This window comes from Gopherus flavomarginatus, chromosome 23 (genome assembly GCF_025201925.1).
Source record: "Gopherus flavomarginatus isolate rGopFla2 chromosome 23, rGopFla2.mat.asm, whole genome shotgun sequence".
Taxonomy (NCBI): domain Eukaryota; kingdom Metazoa; phylum Chordata; order Testudines; family Testudinidae; genus Gopherus; species Gopherus flavomarginatus.
Window position 1 is genome coordinate 13,074,569 of NC_066639.1, and position 13,575 is coordinate 13,088,143.

The following is a 13,575-nucleotide window of genomic DNA, read 5'->3' on the forward strand; positions in this document are numbered from 1 at the left end:
GTACCTTACTAGGCTCTGTGGTCATTGGGGGTTCTCTTCGGGTCTGCTGTGTCAGCTATCTGTGCAGAGCTGGGGCAGCACACAGAGGGAACGCACGCACGCAGCCGAGTGATACCAACAAGAAGAGAGCAGAGCAGAGTACCACACCGGTAGTGCTTCTAACAACACCTCTGACAACACTGGTGACCCCGACCGCAGATCTGGTAAGTAAGCGAGCTGTCCACTGTAAGAATCGCAATGTAACATGACAGAAAACCTTGTGCTAGGGAACCCCCTGTTCCCCTCCCTTTTGATCCCCATGGAGTTTTATAACTCATGGACCCGCTGGATTGCCAGTAAAGGGGGCCCAAATAAATTGAAGAATGGGGAAACATGGACTGGCATATGTAGAGCTGAGGCTCTGAAAAATAGTAATAAAAGTAAAAAAGCAAAAGTAACAGTAACAAAGAAACAGTTAAAAGAATCAAAAGAAGCTACACAGCCCTGGAATGCTCCTACCGCCCTTGCAGGGTGGCAAGCAGCCCAGAGACAACCAGTACAGGAACAGAGTAAAACACTGGAAACAACTGTAAGGAACCTACAAAAAATACATGTGCCGTCCCCTGTTATAAATATTGGTGGTAAACAGCAGGCTTCAGGTAGCTACTCTGTGTCTGAAGAATGGGGACAGAAGTGGAAAGAAGTGGTCCTAGTAAAATTAAAACATAAAACTGGGTCCACTGCATTGCAACCATCACCTTATGATAAAAGCCAAGTTCCAGTTAAACTTAAACCGGAACCTAGACTGGTGCCTGTCAGAATGGGACAAGTAAGTGCACAGAAGGAAAGAGTAGCAAACAATAATCTCATTGAATTGGTAAATCAAATGAAGGAAAAAATGGAACAGTCAACAGAGCACATTAGGAGACAGGAGCTGCGACTTGATCGCAGGGGAGTGAATAGAAAACAATTTCAAAGTAAAAAACTAAAATTAAGTGGGTTAACACCTAGAATTGATGCATTAACACATGGAGTTGCCCAAAAACAGTTAACTGCAGCAAAAAAGGGCACTCCCACTATCCATTTGGCATGCACACAAAAGCAACAGACACTGGGGGAACAAATTCAGGTTTTACAAGAGCAGGTAACTACCCACAATCTCCTCTCAGAGCCAGGATAAAATCTAGGGGCGCAATTCCCAACTGTGCAGGTTCCCAATTGCTTTGACCCATGGAACCACACTCCGCGCTCATATCTGAAAATAGAACCTTCTTTCTCATATATTTTGACATACCAGTTAAGTTTTGTCCTTTACATGTTTTCTCAGTTTCCTAAACTTGCTGCTGCTGCCTGTATTTTCAAATGCCTTGATAGAGTTACTCTCTCTTGGCTCGGGTCTCGCTACCTATCTAGGTTGCTCTTCACTCACCCCCTTCTTCCCCCACCTCTCCTCACTTCTACTTTTTCTCTTTGTTTTAAAAGAGAAAAGTTATAGTTTTTACAGAAACCTCCAAAAGATAAAGTAATTGAAAACAGAACAAAACAAAAAACAAAAGAAAAAATAAGGTAAAAACTTTTAATCCAGGAAATTAATTATTTTAACCCTTCAGGAATGCAACAGCTGGAATTATTCCTAACTTTCTTGAAGATATGGTTGCTGTTAGGCCTGAATAAAGATATAGCAGACAGAACCAGGTATGCCAACCTGACCAAAGTCAGGCTAACAAAGGTTTGTGGGTAATCCCTGAGTGGAAAATGCTGAAAAAGCAGCATGTCTCACAAGCGCTGGGAAAAAGTGAGATAAGAGAAAAGCTGCATTCCTGGCATAGTACCAGATGTGCTGTGAGAGGGCAGATCCTTCGAAGAACTGATAAGAGCCCTAGCTTCCCAGCCTCCTTGTTTTCACTCCCTGGTTTTGTTCTTTGTTTGTTTTTAACTCCCCTACATTTCTAACTTTAGCCATGCATGTATACTAAAGGTGTCTAGTTTCTAGTTGTTAGAAGAAGGGGGTGGGTTGCTCCAGTGAATAATTTATGACGCGACGGAACTGTCTATATAGGCTTATACTAAGATGTAAAGGGGGGGGCTGGTTCTCTCTGGAGACGAGCTGCTCTCTATTGATGCGTGCACTTGTCAATAAAGAGCTTTTGATCGGACCTTGCTGGTGTTGCCTGTCTCTCTCGCGGTCAGACAACGAACTTTGCCGTCTGGGTTAGAGTCCCTGACATCTTTGGCGACTCCGCTGGGACCCGTCTGACTCTCCGGCGGGGGATCGGACCCTGAGGCAACGCTGCGCGCATCCTCCGGTTTAGAGGAGCCTTGCCTGGTGATCTGATCTCTGCGTCGGCGATAAGGTGTGTTCTGTGAACCAGCTGAAGCTCGTAGAAATCCAGCAACGTCCACCTACCCTTTGAGTAGGGTCCAGGTTGTCGGGGTTAGAGTCCCTGACAACTTAGGTCTGGGTTAGAGTCCCAGTCCAGGTTTGCGCAGGATCCAAGTTGTCTGGGTTAGAGTCCCAGCCTGGGTTTGAGTCCAGTCCAGGTGTTCGAGTCCCTGGAGAGGTAAGCGAGCGCTCGACGCGGGGAGGTGGGGGTTAGAGTCCCTTTACCTCGACGCGGGGAAGAAAGGTTAGAGTCCCTTCATCAAAATGGGACAAGTTGGCAGTAAGTGCCCGGGGGACGCCCCGTTGTCTCTGATACTTAGAGATTGGAAGGAAATTTCTGCGACCACTGGTTTGGTTAAATCTAAAATGAGAAATTTGTGTCAAGTTCAGTGGCCTTCTTTCACCGCTCATTTGTCCCCGACTAAAGATTGGCCAGAATGTGGAACCTTTTCCACAGATAGGATGAACTCCTTAAGGGATATTTTGGTTGATGTTAGGCCGGGACAAATGGATTATTTGTTTGTATGGTATAATTATAGACCCACGGAGGGACGAGTGGCTATTGAAGCTGTTTTTATGGAGAACTCCTGTAAAAATTTCTTGCCATCTGCCCCAGAACCTCACTGGGAGGATGATTTTGTTCCTGTTCTCCCCCCTGTCCGGCGAAGTGTAAGGATTCAAGAGCAGGCTAGGGACAGTTCAGGGACAGAGGAGAATAGACGGGGAGCTCAAAGTAATGTTCTCTCATCTTCAGAGAGATCAGTCAGTCTCACTCTCCCTGCCCAGTCGTCAGCCAGTCTTCATCAAATTCAGAAAAAATCAGAATCCATGGGGGAGAATGCCTTTGAGACAGACCTAACAATACAAGCTCCGTTAAGAACTTATCCGGTTCCACTGGTTGCTGGGGGACATGAGATGGTTTTTACCCATACCCCGTTTGCAACTTCAGATTTGCTTAATTGGCAGCGTACTATGCCTCGCCTACGGGACAATCCTGAGGCAGTGGAAAGAATGTTCCGCACAATATTTTCCACTCATGTGCCCACCTGGGCAGATGTTTATCAGTTATTAGATACTCTCATGACAGAAGATGAAAGACAAAGAGTAAAAGAAAAATCTGCAGGTCATCTGGACGTTCCTTGGCCAATTACTGACCCTAATTGGGATCCTAACACTCCGGCTGGCAAGGTACGGCTGGATGGATTTTTAAAAGCTGTTTTGAGTGGCATTAGAGACGCAGGAGAGGCTACTCCAAATTGGAGCAAGGTGACTGCTTGTGTTCAGCGTCTAGACGAACACCCATCTGATTTTTATGCCCGACTGATTTGTGAAATTAGAAGACATGGGAATTTGAATCCTGAAACTGATCATGGAAAAGAGATGGTTAAAATGGTTTTCATGTCACAATGTGCAGAGGATATTGCTAAGAGATTTAGAGAGCATCCAGATGGTGTGCAAGGAAAAAGTTTGCCTGAGGTAGTTAGTATTGCTACTAGAGTGTTTAATGGGAGAGAAGAGTTAAAAGAAAAGGAAAGAAGGAAGGAAAAACAAAAGGATCTGAAGGATCAAGTATCACTGTTGGCAGTGGCTATGTCGGGAGGTAGAGGAAGGGGCCGAGGCTGGAATCGCAATTTCAGGGGAGGAAGAGGAGGTGGATTCAGTAGGGGACGCGGCCGAGGTGGAGGTGTGAGTCCCAGTAATACTGGATGCCACTATTGTGGTGAGGAAGGACACTGGCAGAGAAAATGCCCCCTCAAATTGAAAGCTGACTGCAAACCTGAGGTAGTTGGTCAGTTCTCTGTGGATCATGAATGAAGGGAGGCGCCGCTCCCCTGGGGTTCTGAGGTTTATGAAGCCGGAATGGTACAGTTTAAGTGTGATGCACGATTTCCAGTGGTTCCCCTGAAGTTAGGACAAAAGACTTTTGAATTACTAGTAGATACGGGGGCCACTCATTCGGCTATACCTGAGGGAGCGGCACCAAAAAGCAGAACTGAAAAATGTGTAATTGGAGTTACTGGAAAGCCTGAACGACATTTCATGACAAATGATTGTATGGCTACCCTGGGTCCTATTTCAGTTCAGCATTCCTTTCTGCTAATGAATGGTCCAGTGAATCTGCTGGGAAGGGATTTATTGTGTAAATTGCATGCTCAAATTTTCTGTACTCCTGAAAGCATTTCCCTCAGATTCCCGGTGGAGAAAGCTTATCTGCTAATGCAGTTAACTGATAGCAACTGTGACATGCTTCCTCTCCGTGTTCAGAATGAAGTTAACCCTGTAGTGTGGGGTGGAAAGCATGATGTGGGGTTGGTGAAATCTGCCTCACCTCTAAACCCAGTAATAAAGACTAACATGCCTCCCCCAGCTCAGAGGCAATATCCCCTTAAAATCGAGGCTATACATGGACTTGAGCCCCTTGTGCAGAATTTCAAGAGCAAAGGAATTTTAGTGCCATGTGTCTCCCCATGTAACACTCCCATTCTGGCTGTAAAAAAACCACAGCCTGGCCCTGATGGAAAACCTGTGTATCGAATGGTGCAGGACTTGAGACTCATTAATCAGTATGTGATTCCAGAACACCCTGTGGTGCCAAACCCAAGTACTATTTTGGCAATGGTGCAGCCTAAAGCGGAATGGTTCACATGTATAGATTTGACAAACGCCTTTTTCTCTGTACCAGTGGCCCCAGAAAAACAGTACCTTTTTGCCTTTACTTGGGGGGTCCCTGGCACAGCAGGAAAAGGGGATGAAAGGTCTGGACCCCCAGGACAACTCACTTGGACTAGAATGCCTCAAGGTTATGTGGAAGCCCCGGGTGTGTTTGCCAGGGTTTTAGCAGAGGATTTAAAAGATATTCAGCTGCCAGCTGCCTCTACCTTGGTGACTTATGTTGATGATATTTTGGTGGCTTCAAGAACTCGAGAGGATAATGAAATTGACTCTGTCTATTTACTTAATCAGTTATCAGTGAAGGGACATAAGGTTAGCCCTATAAAGTTGCAATGGGCCCAACAAGAGGTAAAGTACCTCGGGTACACCCTGGGTCCCGGAGTACGTAGCCTGGATTCTAAACAAATTGCAGCTATTGTTAACATTTCATTTCCTACCACTAAGCGAGGCATGCGGGGTTTTATTGGCATGATTGGATTTTGTCGCCCTTGGATTGTTTCAGCTGGAAACTGGCTGAAGCCGTTATATGAACTAACTAAGGAAGAGGCTGAAGAGCCCCTACATCCAAGCCCTGAGCAAATAAGGGCTTTTAAAGCGTTAAAAGAATCTCTTATTCGAGCTCCTGCTTTAGGGCTGCCCAACTATAGTAAGCCTTTTGATTTATATGTACATGAAGTGAAGGGGGTAGCCTCGGGAGTACTAACACAGTCATTTGGAAATGCTCCAAGGCCAGTGGCATACCTTTCGGGGCAATTGGATCCAGTGGCTAAGGGACACCCCGGCTGTCTTAGAAATGTGGCAGCGGCTGCATTATTAGTAGAAAAGGCTCCAGAGATTGTTTTGGGACATCCTTTAACAGTGCACACTCCCCATGCAGTGGCAAGCTTGTTAAATTCACAGCAGCACAAACATCTAACCAATCAGAGGTTGTCAAAGTATGAGGTGACTCTGCTAATGACTTATGGAGTTACCTTAAAGAGGTGTGCAAATTTAAACCCAGCTTCCTTGCTACCTCATGAAGACGGTCAGGAAACAGTACATGATTGTTTGCAGGTTTTGGATCAGGTCTCTACTCCGCGACCTGATCTGACTGATGTGCCTTTAATCAATCCGGAGTTAGAGTTATTTGTGGATGGCTCTGCCTTTGTGAGAAATGGTGTTTGACACTCTGGATATGCAGTTACAGATGGTCATACAGTATTGATAGGTAAACCTTTGTCACCAGGGACAAGCGCTCAGTCAGCTGAATTACAGGCTTTAACAGCTGCCTGTTTGTATGCTGAACGAAAAAGGGTTAACATTTATACTGACTCGAAATATGCCTTTGGGGTGTGTCATGCTACTGGAGCCATTTGGAAGGAGCGAGGATTCATTACTTCCTCAGGATCTCAGATTGCTCATGGAAAAGAGATAGCTGAGTTGTTGCAAGCTATCCAAGCCCCTAAAGAAATTGCAGTTATTCACTGCAGGGCTCATACCAAACAGACTGGTCCTGTGTCAGTAGGAAATCGTTTTGCAGATGAAGCTGCTAAGGCAACTGCACTACAAAATACACAATTAATTGTGTGTTCTCCTCTTTTAATTTGGCAACAGCAAGCCCCGGATGGTGAAAAAACAATCTGGGAGAAGTGGGGAGCTAAGCCCAATTTAACAGGACTTTGGGAATGTGATGGTCGCTATGTGTTGCCTAAAAGTTATCAGAGTGAGGTGGTGCAACAAATTCACAGTAATACACACTTGGGGGCGAATAAAATGGCCCAAATTATCTTGAGACAGTTTGTTTCTCCAGGACTTTATGAGGTAGCTAGGAGAACAGTAGAGAAATGTGCTCTGTGTCAGCAATGTAATCCAAAGGGTGTGAATAAACAGGCACCACCTGGAGGGCGCAGATGGGCTCACAGACCTATGCAGCACCTACAGATTGATTTTACTGATTTACCCCCCTCTGAAGGGAAGCGGCATTTGCTAGTTATAGTTGATCAGCTCACGGGATGGGTGGAAGCCTATCCTACAGCCCGAGCTACTGCAACTACAGTATGTAAAATTTTACTTAACGAAGTGATCCCAAGATTTGGCCCTCCTGAGATAATTGATTCAGATCAAGGTACTCATTTCACAGCGAGGATTTGTAAGGAGCTTACTGAAGCCGTGGGAACAAAGTGGGCTTTTCATGCTCCCTGGCATCCTCAGAGCTCAGGCCAGGTGGAGCGTATGAATGGAACTTTGAAAAATCTCTTAACAAAATTGTGCCAAGAGCTCAAACTGAAATGGACTAAGGTTCTGCCTCTTGCACTCTATACTATCCGAACAACTCCTAATGCTAGGACTAGGCTGGCCCCCTACGAACTTTTGTTTGGACACGTGCCTCCAATTTTTGCCCCTTTGACATCAATTCCTAGTGATTCTGATGACAAGTGAAACGGAGAACTATGTAAAACAGTTACAGCGCCATCTAGTGACCTTACAGCAGTACTCTGCACATTCCCAATCTTTACCACTGTGGGAAGCTGTTCATTCTTTTTTACCAGGTGATTCTGTGTGGGTAAAAGCATACAAGAAGACTCCGCTCCAACTGCAGTGGCTGGGACCTTTTGAGATCCTTCTAGTAAGCCCTACTGCCATCCGAGTGAAGGAGCTACCTACTTGGATTCATCATACCAGGATCAAGAGGAGCACCGCTCGGGAACCTGACCTGGTAAAGGGTTCCCCAGAAGCAGACGACGTCGGACTTCGAGGGAGCCACGCACGTTCACTCCACCGCGAACCGGGTGAGCCAGAAGCAGACGACTTCCTTGCCCAGGACATATGGACTGTTACCCCATTGGGTGACCTGAGGCTAAAGCTCAAAAAGAAGTATACTGGTGCCCATTTTCCAAGGAATGGCAACGAATAGTCGCTTGGGGAATTGGTGGGCTTATTTGTGTATTGTTTGTTGTTTTTCTTTTTTGGTTGTTAAATTAACTAAGGGATATGAACATAATGCTTTTATTCGCTTTGCTCATGAAATGAAAGCCCGCATGCCAGCACTAGATAATATTTCACGTTGGGTATGCTCCTTGATGCCAGTAGATAGTCACCGAGGTCTTCCCATGATTCCCATACCTCTTAGCCCTATGAATATGACATGGACTCCTTCCCGGAAGGACTCCTCAGGATTGCAAAACCTAACCTGGGCAGATTCAGGAATCCTGATTAATAGATACCTTACAGTGTGGGAGCGACCTGGTGAGTGGTGCTTCCTGGGCTCAGGAAAGGTGCCTGTAGGAGTTAGCAATTGTAAAGCCTATTTTAATGGAACTCATTTTGGTAACAGCCGTGGTCCTAATTGTACTCTTGTACAAGGGTCACCCCGGCCTGGAAAGTCTTGGTATGTTTTCCCTGCTAATTTCTGCAGCTTGTTTAATCAGCGGGTATTGGATAAACCTCATAGGTTTATCATTATACGTTGTGTTGTAGCATCAGACCTATCACATACCAATTGCACCGCGGTGCTGAAGCATTCGGAGATTATTCGCATACACTGTATAAAAAGGCATTCTTTTAATTCTTCAGGTACAGAGTACTCTGTGTGTCAGTGCATTGATAATGCTACTAATAGTTTTCGTGGTCTCTCTGCCTGGACTGGATGGTATTATAAATCTCAATATACTGCATTTAGTATATCTAATCCCTTGTTTGGAGTCTATTGGGTTTGTGGAGAAAAGTCTTATTTGAGCTTGCCTGTCTCCTGGAAGGGGTCATGCTATTTGGCCTGGTTAGAACCCCCTGTCCTCTACCGAGATCACCTTCCTTCTGGACGATTAAGAAATGTGCGAGATGCCAGGGAAGATGTCGCCAGGTCTCGACCCCTTACCTGGAAAGCACTCAATGATTGGACAGGAACTTGTGCAGCCCTTTTCTTTGCATGTGGAGGTGCTACTTACTGTATAGGGGAAGGTATAATAAGATTACAAGAAGTATTAGAAACAATGGCTAATAATACTGGTGAAGCCTTCATTGATCTGGCCACCGAGCAAAAACAGATTAGGCAAATGGTTCTTCAAAATAGAATGGCTTTGGATATTTTGTTAGCCTCACAAGGAGGAACATGTGCCTTAATAGGACAAGAATGTTGTGTATATATTCCTGATGTTTATAACACTACATGGGAGAGAGCGAAACATCTTGAAAAAATTGCAAGGGATTATGGAGGAAAGCAACCCAGCGGGAACTCCTGGTGGAGTGACTTATTTAGCTGGTTGCCTGATGTAGATGGATGGCTACATAATTTGCTTAAAAGTGCTGCCATTATCATTTGTGGATTTTTGTTGCTTTATGTAATTATAAAGTGTGTATGCTGTGTGGGAGCTCAACTATGTAAAGAAGCCCCCAGAGTTAAAAGGCCTGGCCAGGTAGTGAACCCCCGATACATATAAATAAATGTGTCCCAAGAGTCTCATTATGGTCCTCTAGGGACAAAGGGGGGATTGTTAGGCCTGAATAAAGATATAGCAGACAGAACCAGGTATGCCAACCTGACCAAAGTCAGGCTAACAGAGGTTTGTGGGTAATCCCTGAGTGGAAAATGCTGAAAAAGCAGCATGTCTCACAAGCGCTGGGAAAAAGTGAGATAAGAGAAAAGCTGCATTCCTGGCATAGTACCAGATGTGCTGTGAGAGGGCAGATCCTTCGAAGAACTGATAAGAGCCCTAGCTTCCCAGCCTCCTTGTTTTCACTCCCTGGTTTTGTTCTTTGTTTGTTTTTAACTCCCCTACATTTCTAACTTTAGCCATGCATGTATACTAAAGGTGTCTAGTTTCTAGTTGTTAGAAGAAGGGGGTGGGTTGCTCCAGTGAATAATTTATGACGCGACGGAACTGTCTATATAGGCTTATACTAAGATGTAAAGGGGGGGGCTGGTTCTCTTTGGAGACGAGCTGCTCTCTATTGATGCGTGCACTTGTCAATAAAGAGCTTTTGATCGGACCTTGCTGGTGTTGCCTGTCTCTCTCGCGGTCAGACAACGAACTTTGCCGTCTGGGTTAGAGTCCCTGACAGTTGCCAAGCAACATAAATGCACTCTCTGCTTCTAATCCTAACCACTAACTAATATTTAAAACATGGGCTTTTCTTATTCCATACAGCAGAGTTTTAAAATAATGTTAAATATAAAGTAATGCAAAATTCCTTGTTACCAAATTAATACAATACATTTGGCAAGTATTAATATATTTTTATCAAATTCCTGCTACAAGTTTTCAATAAGGTAATAACTTATTCACATGTTTAACCCTTTTTAATTTTATTTTTAGTGGTGTTATTTTGTATAGTTATGAATATAATTCTGGCGCCATTTGTTTTTAATTTTAAGTTTGTCCTGTATGTCCTGTGTGTGTCACATGACTACTTTTTAAAAAAAAAAAATTTTTTGTTTTTGTTGCAACAAAAGTCAACTTTATACCCTTTTAAAAAATATATGAGATGTGGTACCACACTATTTTAAAATCACGGTTGGGGTATAATCATAGTATTATTAACACTAATTTTTTGTGCAAAGTTCAAAAAGGTTTCAGTTACAAATATATGCACATATATTTCTGTCTCAACAAATAACGCAATTGCAAACAAAAAGAATTCTCTTTTATCAATCACAGTTTTGTTTTTTAAGTTTTTTTTAATTGTTGTTCAAAGAAAAAATGTAAGGGGAAAGCTCAACATTAAGGTAAAGATAATATTAACAAAATGTCAATTTCTTGTTTGGGCTTTTTATAAATTTATTTGCACTGTTAAATATAGTTATAAGACTATCATAACCAAAATGTTTTAAAATAACAATTTATGCATGAAGCTAACCAAACAATTTCAACAGGTTTCCACATTTTTAACAGGTTTCCACCTTTGGCTCCCAAACATAGCAAAGCATTTTGAAAGTATACCCTCAAATATCCTCAAAGTATTTGCTTGTATCTGTATTTAAAATTTATTTTGGTTTAATGTTATAGTTGGTTTAATTTTATATGCTTTTCTTTTGTTTTGTTATGTTCATGGGGAGCAATGATTGTTAAAGTTTGTGCTTCTAAACAGTTAACAAGAGTAAAATTGGTATCACACGGGAATTAACTCTAACTCTAAAAAGCTTGTTGAAGTTATGTTACTAAAAACAAAGTGTTCAGCAAGGGAAAGCAATACCCCTTCTCATGAAAGATTGTGAGCATTTATTTTAGCCATTAAGCAGTACATTTAGTATTAAATATTAGTAATGCACCCCAAATGAAAATAAATGTCTATACAACAACTGCAAAAGTATAACTTGGGTTATAAAAAGCTTGGTCCCTATTACATAGTTTGTTTGCAATGTAATAAGAACAAAGTTAAAACTGTGTATTAAGTTTGGGTTAGTGAAACAAACAAACAAACCAAAAAAACTTTACTATGTTAACTAACAAAAGTTGTTTAAGTTGCATCCCACAGACCAAATATGCCAGAAAATATCACACCCTGAAGACACCAGATAATAACTGTATACAGTGAAGAAACCTCCAAGCATCAAGAAAAGAAAAATGAAGTGCTTTATAAGTAAAAGACTGGTCAAATACACCTCTATCTACCATATATGGACAATTAAGTTAACAATCAGATAAAAACCACTAGCTGGATCAGAAAAACTGTCATTTAATTTTAACTTGATTACTGTGTAAAAACAACTGAATTATTGCTGTACTACTGTACTATCATTGTACTGCTGTATTGTATTATTGCTGTACAACATCTACAATGTGTATAACCTTGCTAAACTGTTTAACCAACCCACAGATAAAAATCAACAAACGAATGACAGCAAACACCATGAAGGCAAGGGAAAAACAAATTGGTAAAGAAATTAAGTTACATAGTAACTACAAATTGGGTAAACAAATTGCCTATTAGTACCAGTCATAATTTGGGTCAGTGACACTGCATCCTAACTGAGGCACATGTTAGTCAAAACAATCTTGTTCAGTGTCTGGGTACCAATATTAAATCCTGACACAGCAATATTTCATAAATTGGTTACTGTCCATTCAGTAGGTTATCTGGAAGACAGCATCCACAAGAAACAACTGGATCTACATCAGCTACTGGTGTATCACAGAGTAGTTCAACCAATAAAACAGAGAAGCTACCCACTTGTTTCCTGCCCAGTAAAGCTGACCAGATGGTGACAACCAGCCTTAAGGATAACCTATAATATGAATGGACAGTACTGTGTAGTAACTAATTACAATATATTTATATATAAAGGCCTAAGTGGTAGTGTCACTACTCCAAATTTCTGTTTTACTTCTCATATACATAGCACTGTGGGACACACTATCACAATCCTATCCCAGTACTTTAAAACACTTAGCCTACTACTAATGATTAGACAGGTGATAACTGAAATTGCCCTAATAGGAGTGTGTTTCTATCTGTGTCACCAAAGTAAAAGGGCCAGAGTACATCAGCAGCCTGGAAAAACATGGCTATGCTTGGATATAAGTTGGTGTCATATGTACACATACATACTATACATATAGGCCCATACACACTACAAATATATGCCATATCCATATAATTCATATATATTAATTATTTGGAAGTGCCTCTAAGGATCAATCATAATATTACATTCCTCAGTCATGGTCCCGGGCCTAACATTCCCAGGCCCACCATAAGGGACTAAAAAATAATTGGATAATAAAATCTGCCTCTCAGTCGTACGAGGGAATGTGCAGACTAAACAGACAGATGGGGCATGAGTGTATGGATGGTAAAATAAGGTAATCACATAACAGTGTTTAGCCCACTGGGTTATCTTTAGTCCATTCATTATGCTTTTCCGGGACGATGGGTAAACATCCTCCCCATAAAAAGACAAAAAGTGGGGGAATGTAGTAAGTGAAGGCCCAGTATGAGGCCTGAACTAAAATAATGGCCAAGACTTTGCTAATATAAAGCGAAGTGAAGCTGTGAGCCAGAGGCAGGCCCTGCTCACAGAAGCTGGCAAGGAAAGGGCTGATGCTGCAAGAAGATACGTACCTAAAAGGTCCTGAACACTAGAGATCAGAACATTCACATACTTGCACATTCCACACAGATAACAAGGAACAGGCCGACTCATCCCAATGACAGGGCCAAAAGGGTAATATGATGGATAGAGTTGTTTTGATCGAACCAACATGTACAAGGTGAGAGGCGGCACCTTACTACATAGAGGGGTTGTACCTTGCTACGTAGAAGGGTTGTACCTCAATATATCAGGAGTGATGTGTAACTTGTTTGTACCTGTGTATAAAAATGTATCCCTGGGGCGATGTCTTTGTCCGGCCTAGGGGGCAGTGGAAAGTCCTGCCACTGACTGAGCCGAGTCCATTGCCAAGAGGCACTTTCTCGTAGTATGCCCTGTAGAGTAACAATCTCAGAGGAACTGCAACTGTGTCCGAGATCGCAATAAACCTGGCCGACGTGCCTTCGTACCTTACTAGACTCTGTGGTCATTGGGGGTTCTCTTTGGGTCTGCTGTGTCAGCTATCTGCGCAGAG